General features: G+C 41.3%; 1 protein-coding gene and 1 long non-coding RNA gene across 8 annotated transcripts in view; one reads left to right on the top strand and one right to left on the bottom strand.

The window, feature by feature from the left end:
* Positions 1 to 19,405, top strand: part of CERKL (CERK like autophagy regulator) — a 291,588-nt gene that overhangs the window by 131,330 nt on the left and 140,853 nt on the right. The gene's annotated exons all lie outside the window — the stretch shown is intronic.
* LOC142498547 (uncharacterized) lies at positions 10,168 to 13,714 on the bottom strand. Its single transcript, XR_012802464.1, has 3 exons — positions 13,617 to 13,714; positions 11,965 to 12,031; positions 10,168 to 10,353 (listed from the first exon to the last, which is right to left on the bottom strand). It is a non-coding gene; the product is annotated as an uncharacterized LOC142498547 (long non-coding RNA).

A 19,405-nucleotide genomic window follows, 5' to 3' on the forward strand; every position in this document is an offset into this window, starting at 1 on the left:
CATTTTCTCTGATGCACATGGTGTCAACCTTTTAATCATTTATTACTAAATAGCCTTAAAACTCACCTAACAAATCAAGCATCCCAACAGCCTGCACTCATGGCTATTGTCCCACACCCACAGTCACTCCTGGCTTTCACCTCAAACACTCCACTGTAACTATTCTGCTAAAAAAAAATGTGAAATGCCCTGTATATAATGTATACCCTGTTCACTTATGCAACTGCACTTGCAATTATATATCCCCTGTCCTTTAACTCTATGTCCAGGACATACCCAAAAACGAATACATGGTTACAAAATTATAAATTTGGCAGATATGATATATCCCTCAACATAGGGACGGCTTGCTACCTGCTTTGCTGTGACATCTGCAAAGGTATTATTAATTTATTTTTTTAACCAGGGGCCTGTCAGCCCTGTTAGTATGGCAGCAAACTTTATTACTGCAAGAGCCCTTGGAGTTAACATTGCTTCAAATAAATTCTGAACCTGCTGTGCATTGTGTATTATTTACAACATATCAAGTTCTGGATCCTCTATAGGGATCTCAGAGAGTCCTTCAATAACCTATGTATCTACCCTCTTTTGTTCATATATTATCTATATGAACAAAAATACAGAAATATTTATGAAAACAGGTTGCTTGATATATAGCAAAATTAAACTGGTAAATAGATTTGTATGTGTAGTGACTATAAAAATATTTACTGCTTGTGTTAAAAGAAAAAGCCTGCAGTAGGTCTTTTAACAGCTGTGGCATTAACAATAGGGAACCTGTAAATATAATAAAAATCCTGAAATCCTGAACAAGAGATTTCCTTTTAAAATAGACAAATAATTTTGAACTCTTTGCAAAGTGCTGAGCACACGGCCAGCATTAACTTTTAAAGATACTCTGACTTCAAAAGAAAAAAAAAAAAATTTTCAAAGCGCTTTTTTTTTTTTTTCCTTGGCAAACAGCCAGTTGTTCCAGGCTTTTCGCCAGAAACCTCAAAGTACGGATAGCAGATAATGGGTTTCGCTGTCTTATTAATCCCTCGCGCAGGGGATTGTAACATTAGTTTAATGTTAAATATGAAGCTTTCCACGCTGTCCTAAAACTGCATTTTGTATGGCCTTTCAAAAATTAAAATAACGGGAATATTTCAAATGACTTATAAACACCAAATCTATGCCAGCAAGAGCATGCAATATTCTTCCACTCATTCACCTGAATGCCTTCTGAAAGAAATCTCATATTCCTGCAAACTTCCATCAATACAATTTTATGCTATCCCGTTTCAACTCTGCTCTTTCTTAAACTAAAACAAAATCTCTTCAAACATGCAACAGTTATACCATGACTAAAAAAAACCCAGCAAGCTTGACCCTACCTGTCTTATATGGCTTCTATACTGCTTATTTAACGGAGACAATTCTCACTAAAATAACTGATGACCTCCATGCTGCTAAAGACAGATATCATTACACTCTGCTCATATTACTCAACCTCTCTGCAGCATTTGCCACCACGGACACCCTCATTTGAAGCGCTATGCACATTAATATAGCTATATACATATAAAATACAATATATTAATTCAAACAGTGCTTGTGAGCTTCTACCAGCATTTTTAAACAAAAACATTCCCAAACATATCTTAATCCTGTAGAAATAAAATTGAAATGTGTTATCTTACTGGTTACACACAATACAGGACTGTAGACGGACGTTCACAGAGGTACACACTTGGAGTCGTTTATAATGTGAAATTATAATAAGGCTTTATTGTGCCTTTTCCTTTTCATCAGGAAATTCATCCAAACACAGGGGGGGGGGGGGGAAACAAAGCTTCTATTCACTTGGGAGTATTTCTAGTGAAACACTATGCAATAATTCACATCTCCCTTAGTCAAGCAGTTCTTGCAGCCCCAAACACATAGCATGCAATAAGCAGATATAAGCAGTCTTTTAAGAATGAAAGTCTTATCTGTTCCTTGTGGTTTGGAGGGAAAATCTTCACTGTTCCTGCTTCAGCTCCCTTGTCTCCAGATTTGGTCAGCATACAGGTTTAGAAGTTTTCCCTGTGTCTTGAAAGCAGCTCTGCTGTTTCTTCTGGCAGGGCTCAAGACTGTTGTGAGAGTCAAAGACAATCTCTGCTCTTTCTCCCAAGTTCAGCTCTCAGTCACAGCTAAGGAGCTCTCACTTCCTGTTTCAAAAGACAGGCTTTCTAAGCCATCTAATCAGGCAGGTGGTGTTTTGTTAATTGACTACCAGCAGTTAACCACCACACTGCTGGATTAGAGGCACATTACCTGAACAGGGATAAGTCCCCTGTTACAAGGACACTCAACACAAAAACGTCTCTCATACACAGCCAGCTTCACAGAAATAAACAGATAACAAAACAGTTCTACATTACCTTGTTCTCACAAATAAACTGCTTAAGCACAGAGCTAGTTAATTTTAATGTGAATGCTTCACATTCTTTAAACTGTAAGGGAGAGGCTGTGCCCCTCCTTTCATTAAGATAGAAATACCGCAAACGAAAAGAAATGTGTCCGGTTTAAAAAGTATCCGCCTGGCCAGGACGAATAAACCTTTCAAACTATAACCAGGGACAGAGCTGAATATACTCCCCTTTTGTTGTGAGGTATTTCTCTCCTATATTCGGTGTACACCTTTTTAAAATTTAGATTTCCTCATGAGCAACTAATATTCATATTTTTTGTAATTATCTGCAAATGCATGGATGGCGACCTATACACATATGATAATCAGCATGACCCACAGTATCTTTCACACAAGAAATCATTCAGGAAAAAAATCATCAGGGTTACAAACAAACTCTTTTACATAAGGTAGTGTGTTTTTTTTTTTTTTTTTTACAGAGGCTTGCACTCTGAGCCTCCACGGGCAAAGCACTTCCCTGCTTCTGACTCTGATATGGGCACTCTCTCTGCCAATGACCAGCATTACCACAGTTAAAACAGGCACCATTATTCTGAGCTATTCTTCCTGATTGATTTCTGGGACCAGCATAAGATCTCCGTCTATTCTGCCCTCTGCCTTATAAATACATTGCCTTATTTTCATGCCGAGAACAACCTTCTGCATACAAAAGGGTCACAATAATAATCACTAGCTGTCTGAGCAACAAATTCCTCAGGAGTCCGACCAGATTTACACTCGCATTTAAAAACTTGTACATTCCTAGGCTTCCCTCCAGAGTCATTCTTACTCATGTAAGCACACATTAGTAGCTTAAAGAAAAAAAGCTAAATTATGACAAATAATTGCAGATAAATAATAAAACAGTTCTTATACTTTACACAATATACAATTGTCGTTCAGCTAGATCAGATATAACAGTTCAGTCGTGCACAAAATTTTCTGGAATCTAACCAAAAATTTTGTTAAAGGGCCTCTAACCCAATCTTCAGTCACAATGTAGGTCTTTTAAATTCCCAGAGGGGGGGGTGAGACAATGTAAAAATCACATATACTCACTTGCCGCCTCTGTGAATCCCCAACTCTGACACCAAAAGTGAAGGAAAACCGTTATTCCTCATCTAGGCTTCAGAACTGAGATGAACCTTTCCTCTGCCAAAAAGCTGAAGGCCTTGTGACTGGATACACAATCTGCACCATTTGCAGCAGACTTCCCGCCCTGTCACTTGTTAACTCCGATCTTTGTTGAACGTACAGGCCCGGGAATACGAAAGAAATGAAACGTAACGCAAGCCATATTTCAAATCCTTTGTCTCAATTTATTACTCATAGGGTAATGACTTTTATACAGAAAAAAGAAGATATTGGTTAGAGGCGTAACATAGGCGTAGCATAGGCGTATCCTGGGTGTGTCTTGGGCGTAGCTTTGATTAGAGGCGTGATTTAGGGGCAGGACATATTAGTGGCATGATTTTGGGACGTGTTTCTCCCAATACAAGCAATATCTGAATACATAGCTTATTCATTGTCTGTTATCAAAAGAGACCTTGAATCTTTAGCAACTACGTTTTACTATTTTACCTCTTTCAGAGAATCAGTCTATTATATTCTAACTAAAAGAGCAGGAGACTGACAATACAGAAAGTATCTTAGCAATATCCTGAGCAGGAAGAAAGGAAATGTAATTTGGCAGAAACTGAGTGCATTTAGGAATTATATTTCAACAAAAGTCTGACTACAGAATCTTAACTAGTTATGATCAGACAAAATGGATGCTTAACACAAGTGCAGATTCTGGCCTGACATACTGGTCCTAACACCGACTGTTATCTGTCTTTGATACTCTACTCAAACCACCCTCAGCTGCCTCTCCTTCCTCCATCTCCGCTCAGGACTTTGCTGACTATTTTAAGGAAAAGGTGGAATCCATACGGCAGAACATCCCCTCTGTTTCTTCCTTCCATCCTACACCTCTTCCTAACTCTCCTCCTGCCTGCCTTGACTCTTTTTCCACTGTCTCAGAGGAGGATGTGTCGCTGTTGATCACCTCTTCTCCCTCTACCACTTGCCCTCTTACCCCATTCCCTCCCATCTCCTAAAACCTCTTTCTCCTACTATAATCCCTACGCTCACACACATTTTTAACTCCTCCCTCTGCTCTGGAACCTTTCATCCTCCTTCAAACATGCAACAGTCATACAATTACTCAAGAACAGCAAGCTTGACCCTACCTGTCTTTCTAACTATCGACCTGTCTCCCTCCTGCCTTTTGCCTCTAAACTCCTTGAACGTCTTGTATTCTCTCGCTTGCTCCATTTTCTCAACATCTATTCTCTCCTAGACCCTCTACAATCTGGCTTCCGCACTGCTCACTCCACGGAAACAGCCCTCACTAAAATAACTGACGACCTCCATGCTGCCAAAGACAGAGGTCATTACACTCTGATCATATTACTCGACCTCTCTGCAGCATTTGACACCGTGGACCACCCTCTTCTCCTTCACATTCTCCATACTCTTGGTATTCGGAACAAAGCTCTATCCTGGATCTCATCCTACCTCTCCCATCGTACTTTCAGTGTCTCTTCTGCTAACACCTCCTCCTCCTCTATTGATCTCTCTGTGGGGGTACCCCAGGGCTCTGTCCTGGGACCTCTGCTCTTTTCTCTGTACACACTCTCTCTAGGTGACCTAATAACATCTTTTGGGTTTAATTATCACCTCTATGCTGACGACACACAAATATACTTTTCAACACCTGACCTTACACCTGCTGTACAAACCAAAGTTTCTGAATGTCTCTCTGCTATATCATCCTGGATGGCCCTCCGTCGCCTTAAACTCAACATGGCTAAAACAGAGCTCCTCATACTTCCTCCCAAACCTGGCCCAACTACCTCCTTCCACATTACTGTTGGAACTACGATCATTCACCCAGTAGCCCAAGCACGCTGCTTAGGGGTCACACACGATTCCTCTCTCACATTCGCCCCTCACATTCAAAACATTTCTAAAACCTGTCGCTTTTTCCTCCGCAATATAACAAAGATACGCCCTTTCCTCTGTTGCTCGACTGCTAAAACTCTGACTCAGGCCCTCATTCTCTCCCGTCTTGATTACTGAAACTTCCTGCTGTCCGGCCTTCCTGCCTCTCACCTGTCTCCCCTACAATCTATCCTAAATGCTGCTGCCAGAATCACTCTACTCTTTCCTAGATCTGTCTCAGCATCTCCCCTCATGAAATCCCTCTCCTGGCTTCCGATCAAATCCCGCATCTCACACTCCATTCTTCTCCTCACTTTTAAAGCTTTACACTCTTCTGCCCCTCCTTACATCTCAGCCCTAATTTCTCGTTATGCACCATCCAGACTCTTGCGTTCTTCTCAAGGAAGGCTTCTTTCTACCCCCTTTGTATCTAAAGCCCTCTCCCGCCTTAAACCTTTTTCACTGACTGCCCCACACCTCTGGAATGCCCTTCCCCTCAGTACCCGACTAGCACCCTCTCTATCCACCTTTAAGACCCACCTTAAGACACACTTGCTTAAAGAAGCATATGAATAGCACTGTGGATATTCTGAACACGATACATAAAGCTTGCCCCCCTGCAGACGCACTTACCAGAACTCCCTCCTACTGTCTCTGTACGTTCTCCCTAACTAACAATTACACTGTAAGCTCCTCGGGGCAGGGACTCCTCTTCCTTAATGTTACTTTTATGTCTGAAGCACTTATTATCATGACCTGTTATTTATATTATATGTTAATTATTTGATTACCACATGTATTACTACTGTGAAGCGCTATGTACATTAATGGCGCTATATAAATAAAGACATACAATACAATACAATACAATAGAGTGATCCGCTCTGCCTTAGCACTGGGGGATAGTTGCTAGAAAAGGAATGCAGAATGTATATTGCCAATACTGAAGAGAAAAGCTCCCTCCTGAAATCATCACTCAATATCCCATTAAAATGTATAATGCATAACTTTTTTTTTATATATATATTTTTATTGGGTGAACACAATATCTCAGAAAATTGATTGAATACAGAACATCATGGTTTTTTTCAGTAAATATAGAAAATAAGAAAAACAAAGAATAATATTAAATAACACCTGATCAACATCCTAGTTTCATTTGTTAACACTACAATAGGTGTATTGATTACCCTCTAGATGGTAACAGGGACCATCCAGCGTTATCCAATAACTGTCATACAGGAAGGACAAAGAAATAATAAAAGAGCAGGAAAGATAGAGAGGGGGGGAGGGGCAGTGATCCCCCTTGTTCGCCCATGGTCATCAGAGCTAGTCTCAATTCTAGATCAGTTCCGATCACCGACCCAGCCACGGGTCCCATGTTCTATAAAATTCGTCGGTTGATTGCTTCAAGAAGGCTGTCAATTTCTCCATCAGCATCACCTTGTTTATCCTTTTCTCAACAGTTTGCCTAGAGGGGGGGGGCTATCTTCTTCCAAGAGGCCGCCGCAGCACATCTAGCTGTCGTCAAAATAAATTATACCAGCCTTCTTATTGGGCGACCAACATCTTCAACTGGTTTAGCCAACAGGAAAGTCAGTGGGTCCATAGGAATGGACACATCCGTTATTTCTTTAAAAGTAGTTTAAAAGGAGGAGTAATACCACAGATACTGTCTATCCTACCTCCCCCCCCACCTCCTTCCTTCACCCCCTACCCCCACCACTTATTTTTTTTTTGTGTTTGTTTGTTGGCTTATTTGTGCGGGTATATGTTCGATGATATTTCTTAAATTTTTTAATTTGTTCAGTTAAACTATTAGACAATAGTATGCCGCCCGGCCAAGTAGGGCTCGAAAAGCCGGGCGGACTCACCCAATATATGTTATAAGTTTATATCTCATGTAGACATACTACATTTTATATGTCTTGTTCTGTTGTACAATATATCTGTAAAACTCAATAAAAATTTAAGTTATAAAAAAAAAAAAGAAGTAGTTTGGATAGTAATCCAATATTTCTGTATCGCCGGGCAAATCCACCAAATATGGACCACATTGCCTCTCTGCCTGCAACCCCTCCAGCACAGATCAGACACCAGAGGGTAGATTTGTTTCAGCCGACTTGGGGTGAGGTACCAGTAGAATAGAGTTTTGTATATATATTCTTTAATGGTTGCGCATATGGAGGTTTTTGCAGCAAACTCCCATATATCCTCCATAATGCATAACTTTTAATATTAATTAGAGACAAAAGAAAGACCATACTATTTAAATAACTTTTTATTTTGAATTAGTTGTGAGTGTAGCCACATCAAGATACTTTTTCTATAAACCTTACACAACTTTTGACAGAGCACCAATAACAAAGTTACTACTGTCACCAGTGTCACAGAGGTGATCATTACGTTCTGTTGCACTATAAAGTACATCTCACTCACAGACAGTATTGTATTCATTACAACTCTTGATTACAGATATACTTACAATATCTACACAAAGATAAATAAAGGAAACCTTATCCAATAGCAACCATTCAAATTGCCCATCACATTGTATAAGAGAGGGCGACTTGGCGAATGAACCGAGGCGCGAAGAAGCCGAAATCCATCGGCGTAGTGGACAAGCAGTGTGGTCCCACAGGTGTGAAGGTCCCCCTACCACAGTGAACCAGGATACAAGCCACAGATACCTGCTACACATTCTTATATTGTAGACTAAGCTATAAGTAATACGGTACTTTGAAAATGTGCTCCAACACAGAGACACAAAGAAGACAGAGGAACTATCCTTTAATGTATATTTTTCCATCTTTTTTCCGATTTTGTCACATTGGTATTTGTTTTTAACGTTTAATTCACGTTGTTTTGTTTCTAGATACATTGAGACATTTTAGTGTCTAGTTCCATCTCCTATCACAGTGAACCAGTATCTACATATTTTGTATCCTGGTGTGTAATAGGTTCCATTACTTTAGGGACCTGGTTATGTTTTTTGCGCCAATTGCATTTTTCTACATAGATATCTAGGTCTTTGTGTTAAGCATTTACTATACATTATTTACCCGTTTGCTTTTGCACACTTGATATTAATTGCATATATATAATATATATATATATATTTTTTTTTTTTCTTTATTATTTTTTTTTTTCTTAAAATAAATAAAATAAAGAAATAAAATAATTTCTTTATTTTATTTATTTATTTTTTCTTTTTACTCCATAGGCATCATTAGATTTTTACTAGATCATTATTTTTATGATTTTAATTTACGTTGAAGGTTAAAAAATAATATAAATATTATGGTCTTTCTTTTATTTCTAATTAACATAAAAAAGTTATGTATTATATACTTTAATGGGATATCGAGTGCAGATTTCAGGAGGGAGCTTTTCTCTTCAGTACTGGCGAAATATGTTTTTTCACTAATACTGCAGAAGCTGTGATAAGAAATTAGCACTTAGCATTAAACAGTGGACTGGCTGCAAAATTGGGATAATACTAGTACAACACATACTTCAGTGTTAGATTTATCAGAAATGCTTTCTGTTGGAGCTGTGCTAAGAAGTTTTAATTTAAGGCAATGGCTCTGTTTGTCACAAGAAGTTACACAAATGTGTTCCTTGTGGATCTGTACGCTATAGACTCCTATAGTGAATCATATACTGTGTAGTGTGCTAATGGTGAAGCCTGAAGTCTACAGGCATGTGTTGCTGTGGAATTCAGAGTTGAGCAACCAGACAGGATGAAAGAAAAATGCACTAAAAAAGGACATACATAAAAATGCATTTTTTTCATAAATTCAGACTTGAATAGAGGTTGAAGACGAAAAATGGTCAGCTCGTACAAAAACATTCATGCCTTCAAAATTAATTACTAGATAATAAAGAATATCCATGGGACTGTTAATTTCTGAAATATTTCAAGCAAATCGCTTACGTGTTGGTTAGCTTTTCATGAGAATTTTAGACATGCTTGAATGGCAAGTCATTACATCACATTCATCTCTTTGCTGTGGAAGACATTAACGGCCTTATGAATATTCATGTCATCTGGTTAATTAAGTTAATTGTTCTGCAGAAATGCTTTCTCTTCCAAGGACATTTTTTTCCCGTTCAATTTTCACCTGGTACCATCATCCTTATGCCTTTCTGTACAGTTCATCATTTTATCCTTAGTGTGACTGAGTGAGAAAAGAAAGCATGTTTAAATGCCAGCGAAGGTCTGGGCATAAGAAAACTACTAGAATATATGTTTAATTGTGCAGTTCTGCTTGATTACATGACATTAATGTCCCATTGTTGCATCTTTTTGCATGGCGGTTTGGAAAAGATATAGTAGTATAAAGGTTTTTTATTTTCAGAGCAAAAAAATCTCTGGATAAACGAAGCACTTACCACTACAAGTATAGTATATAGCAAGGGTAGCCAACTCCAGTCCTCAAGAGCTACCTCAATATATCCCTGCTTCAGCACAGGTTGCTCAATCAGTGGACTGAGCCACTGATTGAGTCACCTGTGCTGAAGCAGGGATATCCTAAATACCTTACCTGTTGGTAGCTTTTGAGGACCGGAGTTTGCTACTCCTGGTAAATAGACTTTTTAAAGCTTCTCAATAAAAAAAAAGTAATATTTTTATCTGACCCTGAGAGCTTTGCTTGAACAACATAATTTTAAAGCCTTTTGAAAGTAAAAAGGATTCTCAGGATAAGAAGCTTTCAGATAAGACAGAATTGAATCCCTTTGCAGCCAGAGACGCCAGCAACGCAATAGTTGTCAGTTCGTGTTTAGGAATTCACTAACCTCCTATATTTGGTTTATCACCTGTTAACTGCTGTTGTCTTGAATGGCAGATATCGATCTATCAGGGTGCGGTAACCTCTATCAGATGTTAGTGCTTCTCTCCCGTTGTAGAGTATGAAGCTATCCCCATTGTTCTGCAGAGATGTCAAGTCTCATTTATTTTGAGTCTCACTTACAGATGCAGCAGCCATTATTTTAACAAATCACGCTTGTATACCTCGGAATACCCATGTCATGGCGCGGGATTTCTTTCAACCGTAACGTCTTAAGACGCGAGTGCATGAAATTGCATTTTAGTGTTCTGGCTTTTAAACACCTCAAATTGATACAGTAGCACAGTACTGTACACATTACACTTCATTCATTACATTTCATTTAATTGCACACAATCCATGAAATTCAAACAAAGCAACCGCGATAAACACGTGTGCCTGGGGCGATTGGCCGCGTTCATGCCGGGTGGAGTACAGCAGCGCACACGAAAACAGCGCCGTGATTTGTTAAAATAATGGCCGCTGCATCTATATATGGTGTTTTAGCATCAGCCATCATAAAGTAAGTAAAAAACAGCACTTTTGCTTCAAAATACAATTTCTCGCTGATGTTTGTCCTCGGTGGACATCTGTTTTTGTCACTGGTGCAAAATGATGGCACCTGTTTATTTGAAAACAAGAGTCTCACTAAGCAAATCAGAATATGTTCAGTTAGCACATAGTCTCGTGCCAGCTTGAAGCAGATCCTGTAGTCTTAGCCAGGGGTGCGCAAAGTGGGGTCGCGAGATTCTCTGCGGGGGGCGCGGGGGTTACAGAGGCCCAGTGCTCTTCCCGAAGGCATTTAAATTAATTGCAGGGGAAGCGGCGAAGGCCTCTGTAACACTCTCTTACCTTTGCTCAGATGGCTTCTGATGATGTGTCACCATGGCAATGCGGCGTCAAATGATGCTGCGGGGTCACGTGACGTCAGAATGCCGGAGCCAAGGTAAGGAGGGGGGGGGCCGAGGTGGGGGGACAACCAGCAGCGGGGCGCAATGGGAAAAGATTCCCCCCTTGGTCTAAACGTTAAGTGTGTCATTCCAGGATCTTGATCCCCCCCCCCTTTTTTTTTTGTATTAAATAATCAATCAAATTCAAGCATCATTTAAAATAAATGTGATACCTCTAGTTTGGTGAAATTTTAGCAAAATTGAAATGTTCTGATCTATTATTGCTGGTATACTGATTTGCTTCTAATGAACAAACTTTGCGCCACGCTGTGACCCATTCCATGTTAAAATCCCTCTCTTTGCTTGCTCATAACAGGGGGGGGGAAAAAACTTTGTGAGCTTCAAAATCACAAAGAATTCTATTTTATTCACAAAAATGGGACTTGCATGTACCATATATATAGAAAAGAGAACATTTTATAAAGTACTGTGTACTGGGTATAATTGGGTAAAAACCCTACAGCTACCCCTATTATAGTGCCTGTTTTTTACACCTCAAAGTGTGAGTAAAATGTGTGTATGTTTGCACTAAACATTTGTCTATTATTGGTCTGCACTATATTCTCTCTTTTACCTTGAGGCTACATCTTTATCCTGAGACTGTATCTATCTATTTGGGGGATCATTAGTGCCTGCATAAATCTGGGGTCCAAACACCAGCACAATACCAAGAAGTCACACAACCATCAGTGGTTAACTGCTTTAATATTGCTATCCTATAGTAAGTGGGCAACTATACTAGTCAAGTTTAGCTCTATATTACCTGTACTTAAAACACAGTGTACACGATTATTATTTTCTCTTTTTTTGGGTCCTATTCCTTCTGGATTCTGGAGGCAAAAATATAACAAAACAATGGGTGCTCAGTCACTTTAAGTATAACAAAAACATAAACCAAAAGCTTATCCCTGTTAGGGGAACTAACTAAACAAGTTGTCTATCTACCCGGCTGGTTAGCTAAACTAGACCAGACCAACAATATTTGGTAACACCACTTGGCTCCTTAGGCCTCAGCCAGGGTGGCGCTGGGCGGGCGAGCGGGCGTGCTCACGCTGGCCGCGATGAAACACATTGCAGCAATGTGTGTGGCCAGCGTGAGGGCGAACCAGCTCCGTGACGTCGTGGCCGCGCCCCAGGCGAGCGCGTGCCTAGCCGGCCACAAATCACCCGGCCAAGCAGGGCTCAGTGCACGAGGGCCAGCGCGCCTGTTTCCTGCCTGGCTTTATTCCATTCAGGACAGGATAAGTATGAGCTAGCTAGCTGTCTGTCTGTCTGTCTGTCTGTGTGTGTCTGAGAGAGACTGCTAGCTCAGAAGCATTCCCTCTTCCCCTTTTTTTAAAAAGCAGGTGAGCTCACTTAATTAGGATCACCTGTGGCCTGTCTAACTAGGGAAGTTAACTCACTGCATAGTGGAAAGCAGGCATAATGCAACCTCCTACTATTATACAGTATACAGAGTCTATGGGGGCTATGCACTAAGCTCAATGGGTTTGCGTTCTGATGTTCAAAAAAAGCACGTCCGTTAAAAAGTGAGGCCGGGGACGCGATTCACTAAGGCCTTGAGCCCATTTTTTAACGTACGTGCTCAAAACACCCACAGCGTACGTGTTGCTTTTTTCCCCTCTGCTAGCGTTCTTAAACTTCACATACGCTAGCTGATAGAAAAAAAAGCCGCATGTAACATTTGCATGGAGATTTGCCATCTCCATGCAAGGCTGTTACAGGCGATCGTACACTAATTAAAATCATTTTAATAATAGTGTACATGAGCAGGGGGTCTCCGGAGCTGAACCGCATTGGTTTTTAAATGTCCCGGTCACGTGACGCGGAAGCTTGAAACTGCAGGGGATACAGGCCCCCCATAAAAAAAACAAAAAAAAAAAACCAACGCGGGTCATGCTTCGGAGACCCCCTGCACATCTACACTATGAAACACATGTATATTAAAAAAAGATTTAACAAACATCAATACACGACATTTAAGATGACATCACGAAGCCGGCGTCACATGGTATTTCAGCCAATCAGATCGTGGGAACCAATTCCACACTCTGGCTGAAATACCATGTGACGCCGGCCATCTTGGATTTAGGCAAATGAAGCACAGCCATTCTGATTGGCTGGCATCATTCCCTTTAAGTGACGTCATGTAAAAAAAATAAAGTCGGAACTTGGTTTTAACAGCCAATCAGGTGGCTGTTAACCATTTTGAGGCTAAATGTGACGTCACAAGCCCTATTTAAGGCCGTGACGCCTCATTTGAGCCCAAGAAGACGACGAGACAACATCAGTTGGGATTTACCATGGGGTTTTTTGGATTGACAGATGAAGATAGAAGATAAAGAAGATCAAGAAATGATGACAGATGAAGATAGAAGAAGGTGATTAAAGAAAGAAAAAAGAAGATTTGGGTACCTGATCTGGATCTTCATGGCGGATGGCATCGGATGCTGTTGGAGGCCTTCAAGGTACGTGAGCTTCCTGTTACCCCGGGAGTCGGAGGGCCACCGCTTCTAATGGTAAGTAATATATTGAATGTTTTAAACGTCTCTTTTTACAGGTTTCTTCATTGAATGTGTTTTTTGATTTTTTTGGGGGAGGCACATTGACTGATAATATATTAATCTGTACCACTTTAGGGTACAGAGGAATACATTATTATGACAATATTTGGGGGTATTTGTGGCTTGGTAAATGAAAATTTAGTTTTCATTGTTTTTTTTAATGTTTCTTATGAGGATGTGATTGTTTGTTTTTTTTTCCTGCTTAATGGTAATGAAATGTTTGCGATTGGTGTTCGTTTGTAGTTAATGTTGTATTATGTTAGCTAATGCGTTTTATGTTTATTTCAGATATTGTTTGAATGTATTTCTTTGTCTTTGAATGTTTACATTCATTAATGTTGTAGTAATTCATTGGTTTGCTTGGTTACTGTAGTGTTACTATTCATTTTGAGTTGGTTTAAGAATTAATTGTTTTGATTGGTTAATGGTTTAATTAATTCATTGTTGATGTTGTTATTGCTTGTATTCATTGGATTAGCTGGCTACTGTTTTTATTTAGTGAAGTATGTTTTTTTGGAGTTAGGTTTTATTATTGTGTATCTGGTGCATTAATGTATTGTAATTAGGGTGCCCATTGAGTGCTATAGAGGCTTATCATGCCCATATTATTATTATATGGGTATGATGTACCACTATACTACTCAATGGGTACAGGGTGGGTATAGTCAGTTCAGGGTGGGTGCTTAGGCCTCCCAGGTTTGTATCGGGGCAGGGTGGGTTAACCCCTTAATGACTATGTGATTAAGGGGTTACGGGTCATTAGAATGTCTTTATTATGTATATACTGTATGCTTTCTTTCAACGGAGGACAGACGGACCTGCTGTTGTTGTAAGTATAACTGTATTTATTTACTTTATTTATGTATGCTAATGCAGTGTTTAATAATGGGCAAATAATCTATTATCCATATCTGGATAATAGTTATTTTGCACATTATTGTACTGTATGTGTTAGGAGGGTGTATTTAGTTAGAAATAATGTTTAGTATTTTTGTAGGCACAACATTGGTACCGCAGGCCCGCGGGTACCCCAGGACACCCGCGCGACCCCCGGCCTCCCTCAGGGACCCCCGCGGGGTCAGCCGGGGACACCTGCCGGCCTGTTGTATGGGTGTTGCGCATGCAAAAATATAAAGCACGAAATTTTTCAAAATCCAGCTTTTTTTGCGTTTACCTTGAGCTGACGTGTTCTGTTGAACGCAACTTTCGCGTACGCTAAGTTTACGTAGTTTAGTGCATCCCGCTTAAGGGCAGAATTTAACGCGAACAGGGTAACGAACGAGCAAAGTTGGACTTAGAAAAATTTCCTGAAAAAAGTCAGTTTTAGAGCGCAAAGTGCCTGTTTGTGTGGCTTAGGGCATCGTGTTCCGCGCAACATCACGTTCTAAGAGCACTTTGCGATCTAAAAACAACTTAACGAAGCTTAGTGCATGACCCCCTATGACTCTGTCACAATCCCATATTAACTTAGCCCTGTTAAGGTCAACACCAGAAAATAACATAACATTATTTAAGTCATGCCTAATGAGATTCTAGGAGAGGGTCTATTAACTTATATACCTCAAAATAGATTAACTGTTACTCCACGGGGTGAGATATCTGTGAACACACCTGAGATAACTGGGACATAGTCTATATTTAAATATTTTAATTGGTACAACTCCCAGGTATCTCCGGTATCTACCCCCGTGGAACATATGTTTCTCTGTTTGGAGGTTTATGCTGTAAGTCAATGAGCCTTCTCCTAGGCTGCGGTCAAGCTGCCGCTGAGCTCGCTCATGCTTGAGAGTGGTGACGTCACCAACTCTCCAAGCATGAGCGATCGGCTGTCCTGTAATAATTTTAGTGCAGGAGCGGGGGGGCGTGGCTATTAAGGGAGGGGCGTGTCATTGGCTGGATCGGGACTGTGTGTGCCTGTGTGTGTCTGTGTGTGTCTGTGTGTCCCTCCATTCTCTCCCTACCCCCTTCTCTCCATTATCTCCCTCCCCCTTTCCCTCCATTCTCTCCGTTCCCCCCTTCCCTCCACTGTCTCCCTCCCCTCCATTCTCTCCTTTCCCCCTTCCCTCCATTCTCTCCTTTCCCCCTTCCCTCCATTCTCTCCTTTCCTCCTTCCCTCCATTGTCTCCTTTCCGCCCTTCCCTCCATTCTCTCCCTCCCCCCCTCCATTCTCTCCCTCCCCCCTCCCCTCCATTCTCTCCTTTCCCCCCTTCCCTCCTCTCTCTTCCCCCCTTCTCTCCTCTCTCTGCTTCCCCCTTGCGCCCCTCTCACCTCCTTCTCTCCTTCCTCCCTTCACCCCATTCTCTCCCCCCTGCACTCCTCTCCCATCCCCCTTCCCTTCTCTCTCCCCTTCCCCCTTTCTCCCTCCTTCTCTTCTTCACCCCTTCTCTCCATTCTCTCCCCCCATGCACCCCTCTCCTCCCTCCCCCTGCTCCCCTCCCTCCCCCTGCTCCCCTTACCTCCCCCTGCTCCCCTCTCTCCCCTCTTCCACTCTCTCCCCTCCTTCCCTTTTCTCCCCCCATTCTCTCCTTCCGCCCTTCTCTCCACTCTCTGCCCCGCATCCCCCTCCTCCCCCTTCCCCTCTCCCCTCCTTCCACCTCTCTCCAATTCCCCCCCTTTCAACATCTTTCCACTCAGCCCCCCCTTCCACCTCTCTCCACTCAGCCCCCCCTTCACCTCTCTCCGCTCAGCCTATACTGCCTCTCTCTCCCCATTGGTCAGAGCAGGGTCATGTGACCCTGCTCTACGCTCCAAAATCAAATTGAACTGTCTCCCCAAGCGCCGCGGGAGCAGGGACGTGAGGATTAATATTGCAAGAAGTAAACTCGGCATGCGCCGCGCGCTCAGCGCTAGCGTGGACACAGCCCTAGAATGATCTCTCTCCCTCTCTCCCAAAAGCTGGATGGGAGTGACATCAATGTCACATTATTTTAAGATAATTGAGCTTTTTCTTAAAATAAAGTGACTTTGACCCTATGCTAATGAGCTCAATTACAGCTTTTATTTTTGCATATATTTGCTATAGTGAATAAGGTGTATACTCAAGGGAAATAATAGCCCTTACTGTTTTAAGTAGTGTCATTTTATTAGCTCTGATTTAATGGAGCTTATTGAATCTAGACACATAGATGGGACTTAAAGGGTAACAGTAGTAGAGCAGTCGGGTCCTTAAGTTCAAGGCAGGTTACTAGGCAGATAGTGCAGCCACACCCTTCTCCTGCAGTCTGCAATCAACATCAAGAATCTCAAAAATAACAGCAGAGAATTTCCACTAAAGCTAAAAGATCACTTTTGCTTGTTCAAGATTAGAGATGTGAAAAACTATCCAAAATGCAGGCACACATTTGTAAGCTTTCAGTGAAATATTTCTAGACAGTGAGCAAAACATGATAGTGTGCCCTACTTATAGTCTCAGCATTAAGTTATTCTAGCAATTTTACAGGGGTAATCACTCCTTAGTAGACTTACCACCTCTTAGGCCTCGGTTATAGTGGGAGCACATGGTGTCACCCGTGCCTGTCGCCCGAGCGATCTGTGGACTGAGATCCACAGCGATGGGGAGGCATGACGGTGGCGTGGACATTACGTTACGAGGCTGTTTCGTCCTCATTGTCTGAACCGCTCACGTGACCCGACCGTTGCCCGACAAGCACAAAATCCTTTGTTGACCCATCGTCGCATGCTCTGGCCTGCCTCATAGAGGCATGGCCTGCTTGTGCCACGCGGACGGGGCCTTAGGGTTTGACCCGAAGCCTCAGGGTTTAAGCATGCCATATCCGGGCTAAGGGCTTCCTTATGATTTCTCAGGGCCGCCACGGTGCCATGCTGCAGGACGTTGCCATGACAACATGACACTGCATGGTGCCATGGCGTCCTGTTGTCATGGCAACGCTGCGCTAGTTGATGTCGTGGAGTCATAATGACAGGACCATGCAGGAGGAGATGCCGCCAGAGAAGGTAAAAGCCGAGGCCCCGCACATGTCACTGCACCGAACCCCGCAAACATCCCATCCGGCCCTGGTGTTTGGATTGATTGTGTCTGTGTTGTGATTGTGTGAGTGTCTGTGTTGAGATTGAGTATGTTGGTTGTGCAAGTGTATCAAATTATCAGTGCAATTCAGGCTCACGAAATATCCCCAAAAGCAAAAGTAAGGACAAACTGCACACATCCCAGACATTCTGACAACTCAAAATGACAGAGGTCTGACTGTACTGTACTTCCAATGGGGGATTTTTTCTTTTAATAAAACAGGTGCTACTTTTGTGCACGTAGTACATCCTTATAACATCCCCTCCCATACATGTCTCTGTTTACCAGGCGTAACACCTCATACTGTGACACCATTCAGCTGTACTTTAAACAAAGCCTTTTTTATTTCATATTTCACTATGGAAGAAAAAAAAATTGGATCATTAAGAAATGTGTTTTTCTTTAATCTAGTTTACTCTCTCCAATATTAATCTTTGTGTATTGTTCTACTTTAAACAAATAAAAAAACACCACGTATTTGGGAAGTCCTTTTAAAAAAAAATTCTAATAGCCTCAACGTCGTGTATTTTGATTCATTAAAAGAAAAAAAAACATTTCCTCCTGCCACATCTAGGGTGGTCACCCTACCGGCGTGAGTAACATTGGACCTTGGTCACCTGTTCGGGTCAAACACTTTTCAAAGGTGGCAACTCTACTCCTTAGACAAAAGTTAACTAATTCTGATCTGGGTGATTTATACCTTCTTCTTTTTTTTCTTTTTTTTTAATCCAAATCTGACATCTATTTTTTAAAGTTAGAGGCTTGGTAGGGGTTTTGAAGACAAAAAAACAGCGCACAGCGCTCATAGTGAAATAAAGTATTAGTAACAATTTCATTTTAAAAAGAGGGTAAGTATCCTGCGTACATCAAAATAATCCTTTAAAAGCATAGCATGTAATGAGTCTACTGTTACCAACGCTGGAACCGGATCGATTCAGACACTCTCTGCATCTGGTCACTTGAAGGAAGTTCTCCAAACTTGATTTGATGTCCGCAGGATACTTACCCTCTTTTTTTAATTAAATTGTTACCAATACTTTATTTTACTATGAGCGTTGTGTGCTGTTTTTTTGTCTTCATTCTGTATTCGTGTGTGGGGTGCTGGGCCACCCCTGTTTTACAGCTGCAGACACTCCGAAATATCAAGGTTATGTATTTTACATTTATCTTGTTCACTGAGTGACATATTTACTAATTTCATACACTGGGTATTAAAGCTGCAGTTCAGTCAATATCCTGCATGTGTGTTTTTTTTTAATAAATCAGTTCTGTAGTAAGAAAAAATACTTTTAGCATTTTCTGTTTTTAAAAAAAGTACAGGGAAAACGGCGGTGCATCTGCTGCTGCTGCTGCTGAAGATTGGAAACAACAAACTGCAAACCACAAAATATCCTAGGTGCAAAAATTTATTTTAGGGCATAGTAACAGCCAAAAAGAACACTGACGCGTTTCCCGGGAAACGCGTCAGAGTGTTCTTTTTGGCTGTTACTATGCCCTAAAATAAATTTTTGCACCTAGGATATTTTGTGGTTTGCAGTTTGTGGTTTCCAATCTTCAGCAGCAGCAGCAGATGCACCGCCGTTTTCCCTGTACTCTCTTCAATTGTTTCTTGG

The sequence above is a fragment of the Ascaphus truei genome, chromosome 7 (genome assembly GCF_040206685.1).
Source record: "Ascaphus truei isolate aAscTru1 chromosome 7, aAscTru1.hap1, whole genome shotgun sequence".
Lineage (NCBI taxonomy): Eukaryota > Metazoa > Chordata > Amphibia > Anura > Ascaphidae > Ascaphus > Ascaphus truei.